Source organism: Hevea brasiliensis, unplaced genomic scaffold (genome assembly GCF_030052815.1).
Source record: "Hevea brasiliensis isolate MT/VB/25A 57/8 unplaced genomic scaffold, ASM3005281v1 Scaf300, whole genome shotgun sequence".
NCBI lineage: Eukaryota > Viridiplantae > Streptophyta > Magnoliopsida > Malpighiales > Euphorbiaceae > Hevea > Hevea brasiliensis.
In genome coordinates, this window is record NW_026614808.1 from 82,019 (window position 1) to 90,000 (window position 7,982).

Below are 7,982 nucleotides of genomic sequence, written 5' to 3' on the forward strand. Positions count from 1 at the left end.
ACATGCAAGTGTATTTTGTGCACTAGTGGGCGGCACATGGAGCAGGGCCAGTTGAAAGTGGACCACGTGTGAGTGAGGGACACACCAATGTGGCGCACTATGGTAAATCACTCAAATGGGGGTGAGTAGGAGCATGTGGCGCACCAAAAGTGGGACAAGTCCACTTACATATGCATAAATCATGCATGGACGTGGGAGTGTAGAAGTGCTACGGCAATGCGGAGCCAACACTTGGGCATTGGACCTAAGATATTGGGGGCGCACTACATAATTCAAGTGACCAACTCATGAGCCGTTGGTGAGGGACTTGGCAGCGCATGAGAGGCGCACCAAATGGACAGCGCATGGGACAAAGAAGAGGAGCTACGTGCATGGGAGAAACAGCCATGCATTGGCGGATTGGAGGGAAAGTTTCCCGCTTCATGGGGCTGGTCCATGGGACCCAGCAGAATGGGCGCCCAATATTTCCCTCCACACTTGAATTTCCATTGGCAAGTGGCCAACTTGGGAGCTAGGTGGCGCAAGGTGATGCTGCCCCATGTCCCTTATGATGACACATCCATTTTCCCTAGCTTCTTTTGGGACACCTTGAGCTGATGTTTTTCTGCCACATGTTGGGCACATTTGGGACAGCCGTGCATGTATATAAGGGAGTTGTTCCCTTTTATTTTCGGTAGATAGAGATTGTGTGAGAGAGTGAGTTTGCGGGAGCAACTTGTGAGAGAGCTTTGTGAGAGCTTGTTTTTCCTTTTTATGGCAAATGTATAGCTTGTTGTAAAGGAATAAAAGAAGTAGACCCCTACTTCCTTACTCCCTTGTCTTCTACCTTTCTTTATGTTGCCGAATGTATGGTTGTTGCCTGGTTGTTGAATGCTTGTTGAATGCCACACGCATGGTTGTGATTGTGGCTTGAGCTTGCGTGAAGTTGGGTTTCATTTGTTGGTTCCTTGCTTGCCGTGCGTGGATTTGCATGCTTGCCACCTCATTGCCGTGAGGTCCATTGTGTTGCCTAGCTTGTCTACTTGTGTTGCGCATGGTTGAGGTTAGTTGCTTGTTTATGGTAACTTCATGCTTGAGTTGATTGTGTTGCTTGCGTGAGGATACTTGTGGTAGCTTGGTGTTGAGCTTGTTGCTTGGTTGCCTTGTGTTGCGGTTTGGATGTTGAGGTGCATTATTGGGCTGTTTGTTATTGTGCGTGAGCATCTTGTTGCTTAATGGGGTTGTTGTTTCCCGCCATTGTTTAAGTTTGGTAAGTAAACTTATTGTTGCCGTGGGACACTTTCTTGTTGGTTGGGATTGTTGTTGCCGTGAGGTTTCTCTTGGTGTGTTGAGTGGTTTGCCGTGAGCCTTGTGTTTAAGGTTGGCATTACACCTTGTGAACGTGAGGTTCCTCATTGGGCGTTGTTAAGTTTGTTGCCGTGAACAAGTGAGGTTCATTGATGAGCTTTGGGTGACTTGTTTGCCGTGAGGTTCCTGTTGTGGTTGGGATTGGGTTGCCGTGGTCCTTTGGTGTAAAGGAGGTAGCCGTGTGGGATCCTTGGGACCAAGAGAGGCTGACTTGCTTGGTGATAGCAAGTGCCGCACGGGATTTTGGTGTTTTTGGGTTGAAAAATATTGTCCCGTGACAGTTGGTATCAGAGCCCCAAGGGGAGAAGTGTGTCTCGGCAAAAATGGCTGAAGTGAGTGACAAGGCGCAATGCAGTCCTTTGTTGGCAGAACAAGCGGCTGGTACAAAGACCAAGTGGTTGGGCAAATTCATGAGCTCTTCTCAAATGAGAGAGGAGTTGGGAAACCTTGAAACGAAACTGGAGAAATTGAAAAATGAAAATGAGGCTATGAAAACTGTCCACGCCGTAGAGATGGCCACCGTGAGGAAAGACAACCATGTTCTTAAGAAAGTAGAAAAGATTGAAGAGAAATGGAGAAATGCAGGAAAATTTGTGTTGCTTGCAAGATTGGTGGCCCAAAAATGTGGGACCAATCCTCACTCAAAATTCTCTACCCCTACGGCAAAGGTGGAGAGACCTAAGCCGGGCGCATCCGAGAGTGAAGGAAGCGCGAGGGAAAACTTCCGCAGCCCAAGTGAGAACCGAAGAGGTGTGAGGGCAGTGTTGAAGTGTTACCGGTGTAGGGGACCGCACAGGAAGAGGGACTGTCCGAAGAAAGCAGTGTTTGTGGCCAAGGGAAAGAGGAAAAATCTTACGCACTCTGGAGCGACAAGTGAGGAAGCTTCGTGTGGGTCACTTGGTGCCATGAGTTTTAGTTGGACAGTGGGAGTTCCTGAGTGGGGATCAGTGAATATGTGTGAATTGCCGGAAGAGCGCCCGCACGGGGGGAGGTGGGGTGTGTGGAGTGAACCGGTGACGGATGTCAGGTGGAAGTGGTATTCTTGAAGCAAGAGAGGCCGAACAACCTCGCTCGAGAAGGAGGAGGAAAGGTGCCACTGCAAAGGCCAAGAAGTAGCGCGATCACCTAGCCACCGAGGCGGGGAAGGTGTTGGAACACGTGAAGGCGATGGCAATGGTCGCATGGACAGAAGTCTGGCGGCGTGGAAAGTCGAAATTTTGGCGAGAAGTGCGTTCATGGCGATTGGCCAGGAGTGGGTGTCAATTGTAGCTAGTTTGATAACAAAGCGGGCTGAAATTGCTGGATGAGAAGCAACAAGCCGATCAAAGAGAGAAGATTGGTAAGCGGAAATTACTCTACGGGCAGGCTCAAGGGAGCAAGAAAGGAGTTCCAATGAAGTAGGCGGTCGTAAACACGATGGCCGTCAAGCAATACGTAACGAACTTCAGCACGGTACTTCACGCGCCTCCACTTGATGTGAACCATCGCCTCTTGCCCACGCGCGAAACCGTACTTGGCAATTTCAGAAACACCAATCTTCTCCATTCGATCGGCTTGCTTCTCATCCAGCAATTTCGGCACATTTGCTACCAAACTGGCCAACTGACGCACCCATTCGGTCAATTGCCATCCACGACCTCCCCGGTCAAAATTCTCTCGGAATTTTCCACGTCGCCCAGGACTTCTCTCTTGTCCATGCGACTCATTGCCATCGGCCTTCTGCTGTGTTCCAACACCTTCCCCGTCCGTGTGGCTAGGTGACTGCGCCACTCTCTTGGCCTTGCACCTTTTCCTCCTCTTCCTCGGCGAGTTGCCTCCTCTCTTCGCCGACAATACCACTTCCCTCGGACATCCGGCTGCTGGTTCACTCACACAGCCCACCTCTCCCTCGGGTGGCAGCTTCTTCGGCAATTCACACACATCCACTGCATCCCCACTAGGAACCTCACTTGGTCCAACCAAGCTCATGGCACCAAGTGACCCACACATCAAGCTTCCACTGCTTGCTGGCTCCAGTGGTGAAGAAGATTTTTCTGGCTCTTTTCCCTTGGCCACAAACACTGCCTTCTTCGGACAGTCCCGCTTCTTGTGCGGTCCCCTACACCGGTAACACTTCAACACTGCCCTCACACCTCTTCGGTTCTCACTTGGGCTGCGGAAGTTTTCCCTTGCGCCTCCCTCGCTCTTGGCTGCGCACGGCTTAGGTCTCTCCACCCTTGCCGTAGGGGTAGAGAATGTGGAGTGAGGATTGGTCCCACATTTTCGGGCCACCAATCTTGCAAGCAACACAAATTTTCCCCGCATTTCCTCCATTTCTCCCTTCAATCTTTCTACCTCTTCTTTAAGAACATGGTTGTCTTCCCTCAATGTGGCCATCTCCTCGGCATGAACAATTCTCATAGCCTCATTTTCATTTTTCAATTTCTCCAGTTTCGTTTCAAGGTTTCCCAACTCCTCTCTCATTTGAGAAGAGCTCATAAACTTGCCCAACCACTTGGTCTTTGTACCAGCCGCTTGTTCTGCCAACAAAGGACTGCATTGCGCCTTGTCACTCACTTCAGCCATTTTTGCCGAGACACACTTCTCCCAGTTGCTCTGATACCAACTGTCACGGGGCAATTTTTTTTTCAACCCAACAACAACTACCCCGCGCGGCACTTGCACCTCCACAAGCAAGTCAGCCTCTCCTTGGTCCCTAGGATCCCACACGGCTACCTCCCTTACACTAAAGGTCCACGGCAACCAATCCCAACACCAAGAACCTCACGGCAAACAAGTCACCCAAAGCTCAACAATGAACCTCACTTGTTCACGGCAATAAACTCAACAACGCCCAATGAGGAACCTCACGTTCACAAGGTGTAATAATGCCAACCTTAAACACAAGGCTCACGGCAAACCACTCAACACACCAAGAGAAACCTCACGGCAACAAATCCCAACCAACAAGAAAGTGTCCCACGGCAACAATAAGTTCACTACCAAACTTAAACAATGGCGGAAACAACAACCCCACAAGCAACAAGATACTCACGCAATAATAACAAACAGCCCAATAATGCACCTCAACATCCAAACCGCAACACAAGGCAACCAAGCAACAAGCTCAACACCAAGCTACCACAAGTATCCTCACGCAAGCAACACAATCAACTCAAGCATGAAGTTACCATAAATGACAAGTTACTAACCTCAACCATGCGCAACACAAGTAGACAAGCTAGGCAACACAATGGACCTCACGGCAATAAGGTGGCAAGCATGCAAATCCACGCACGGCAAGCAAGGAACCAACAAATGAAACCCAACTTCACGCAAGCTCAAGCCACAATCACAACCATGCGTAAGCCATTCAACAAGCATTCAACAACCATGCAACAACCATACATTCGGCAACATAAAGAAAGGTAGAAGACAAGGGATTCACGAAGTAGGGGTCTACTTCTCTTATTCCTTTACAAAGCTATACAATTGCCATTAAAGGAAAAACAAAGCTCTCTCAAGCTCTCTCACAAAGTTGCTCCCGCAAGTTCACTCTCTCACACAATCTCTATCTACCGAAAATAAAAGGGAACAACTCCCTTATATACATGCATAGGCTGTCCCAAATGTGCCCAACATGTGGCAGAAAAATCAGCTCAAGGTGTCCACAAGAAGCATGGGAAAATGGAGGTGTCAACATGATGGACGTGGGGCAGCACCACCTTGCGCCACCTAGCTTGCAACTTGGCCACTTGCCAATGGAAATTCAAGTGTGGAGGGAAAAATGGGCGCCCAATCTGCTGGGTCCCATGGACCAGCCCCATGAGGCGGGAGACTTTCCCTCCAAGTCCCCAATGCATGGCTTGCTTTCCCATGCACGTAGCTCCTCTTCTTTGTCCCATGCGCTGTCCATTTGGTGCGCCTCTCATGCGCTGCCAAGTCCCTCACCAACGGCTCATGGGCTGGTCACTTGAGTCATGTAGTGCGCCCCAATATCTTAGGTCCAATGCCCAAGTGTTGGCTCCACATTGCCGTAGCACTTCTACACTCCCACGTCCATGCATGATCCATGCATGTATAAGTGCACTTGTCCCACTTTTGGTGCGCCACATGCTCCCACTAATTTCATTTGAGTGATTTACCATAGTGCGCCACATTGGTGTGTCCCTCACTCCCACGTGGTCCACTTTCAAGTGGCCATGCTCCATGTGCCGCCCACTAGTGCACCAAATACAATTGCATGTCCGAATGTCAAGCATCACGTGAATTCTTCACTTGGACCAATTTATAGTGCGCTCCACATGCACCATTCTACACTTGGCCACTATCTCATTTCCATTTGCATGCAAGTGACGTCCCACTTTTCCCATGTCATGACAACTCTTCACGTGTAACTCCAATTGCCCATGCAAAGTGGCCTTCTCTCTCGTGAACTTTCTCCAAGGCCATGCAATACACGTCCAATTTTAATGGACCACATGCAAGGCAATTTCACGTCCCACTCCTAGCAATATTCCTGCGCACCAATTTAGGCCTTCAAATGGGCAGCCAACAACAAAATTACTTGGACTTCTCGGGGCAAAATAAAATGGGGTGACACGCGCGCCCCGCCAGAAGAACCTCGTTTCGGCCAGACTCCCGCGCGCTGTGCTCCGCGCTCCCGTGCGCGCGCCCGAACCTCGTTTCGGCGCTGTCCCTCGCAGCTCGCGCGCCCTGCTGGCCTTCGTGCCCGCCGCTCGGCCTATGAACCTCGTTTTGGCCCGCGGAGCTCCCCAGCATGCCCCGCAGGCGCCAGTAGGCCTCCAGCACGCCACGAACCTCATTTTGGGCCCGGCTTGGCAGCTTGAACCTCATTTCCACCAGCACTTGCCGAATTGCTCTCCAGCTCACCCGATGGGCCTGTTTAGCCGACGAACCTCATTTTCCGCCCGCATTGCCTGCCACACAATGCGTACCACCCCTTTGCCCCGCAAGGACTTACGCCCACCGAACCTCACTCTGCAGGCCACCTTGCGAAAAAAATTGGACTTCTATGGGAGTGAAAATTTGTGGGGTGACAGGGGCAACTGGGAGGCAGCCAGGCGCCACGGGCCGTCGGGGGCAAGCGGGAGGCAGGCGCGCCACGCGGGCGTCGGGCAGCCCGGGAGGCAGGCCTTGCCGCGGGCCGTCGAGAACAGCGGGAGGCAGGCGCGCCACGGGCTGTCGGGAACAGCGGGAGGCAGGCAGCCAGCCAACTGTCGGGAACAAGCGGGAGGCAGGCAGCGCCACGGGCCGTCGGGGGCAAGCCCAGGAGGCAGGCCTTTGCCACGGGCTCGTCGGGGGCAGCGGGAGGCAGGCACTGCGCGGGCCGTCGGGAAGCAGCCCAGGAGGCAGGCCTTGCCACGGGCTGTCGGGGGCAGCGGGAGGCCCAGGCACTGCCACGGGCCGTCGGGGGCAGCCCGGGAGGCCAGGCCTTGCCACGGGCCAATCGAGGGGAGCAAGTGGGAGGCAGGCACGCCCGCGGGCTGTCGGGGGCAGCGGGAGGAAGCAGGCACTGCCACGGGCCGTCGGGGGCAGCCCGGGAGGCAGGCACTGCCCACGGGCCCGGTCGGGGCAAGCCCAGGAGGCAGGCCTTGCCACGGGCCGTCGGGGAGCAGGGAGGAGGCGGGCCTTGCCACGGGCCGTCGGGGCAAGCGAGAGGCAGGCAGCGCCACGGGCCGTCGGGGGCAAGCCCGGGAGGCAGGCGCGCCACGGGCTCGTCGGCAGCCCCAGGAGGCCCAGGCAGCGCCACGGGCCAATCGAGGGAGCAAGTGGGAGGCAGGCCTTTGCCACGGGCCTGTCGGGGGCAGCCCGGGAGGCAGGGCAGCCCACGGGCTGTCGGGGCAAGCCCAGGAGGCAGGCAGCGCCACGGGCTCGTCGGGGGCAAGCCCCAGGCAGGCCTTGCATCCTGGCCAATCGAGGGGATCAGCCCGGGAGGCAGCGCGCCACGGGCGTCGGGGAGCAAGCGGGAGGCAGGCAGCGCCACGGGCTGTTTTGGACTTTGGAAAGGGATGGTGCTCGGCACTTGACCTAATGTTTCAAGACTTGCTTTGCCTTGAAAGTGATGGGGGGCATCCTCGGAAGGGGCCTCCTCGTGTATGTTAAGGGTGGGAAAGGGGCGTCGGAACCTCGTGGGCGAGAGGAGATGAGCGGAGGAGGGCGAATCGGGCGACAAAGGCTGAATCTCGGTGGATCGTGGCGGCAAGGCCACTCTGCCACTACAATACCCGTCGCGTATTTAAGTCGTCTGCAAAGGATTACGCGGCGCCGGTGGGAATAGTACTTCAAAGCGGCCAGCGGCTCGTCCGCCGCGAGGCAGCCAACGGCACGCGTGCCTCTGAGGCGGAGGGCCTCTGCGAGTAAACAGCGGGCGCCGGACACGGGCGTCGCTCGGCGGATTACGACTTAGGCGTTGGTCATAATCGGTATACGGTAACCGGCGCCAGCGGCTTTTCAACCAAGCGCGATGACCAATTGTGCGAATCAGCGGTTCCTCGTACTAGGTTGAATTACCATCGCGGCGCGGTCATCGATGAGGTAAAACTAACTTTGTCTCACGGCGGTCTAAACCCGACTCACGTTCCCTATTGGTGGGTGAACAATCCAACACTTGGTGAATTACGCTTCACAATGAT

At 54.2% G+C, this 7,982-nt stretch overlaps 1 pseudogene; it reads right to left on the reverse strand.

The window, feature by feature from the left end:
* Window positions 1-7,506: 7,506 nt before the first annotated feature.
* Window positions 7,507-7,982, reverse strand: part of LOC131176989 (28S ribosomal RNA) — a 3,186-nt pseudogene continuing 2,710 nt past the window's right edge.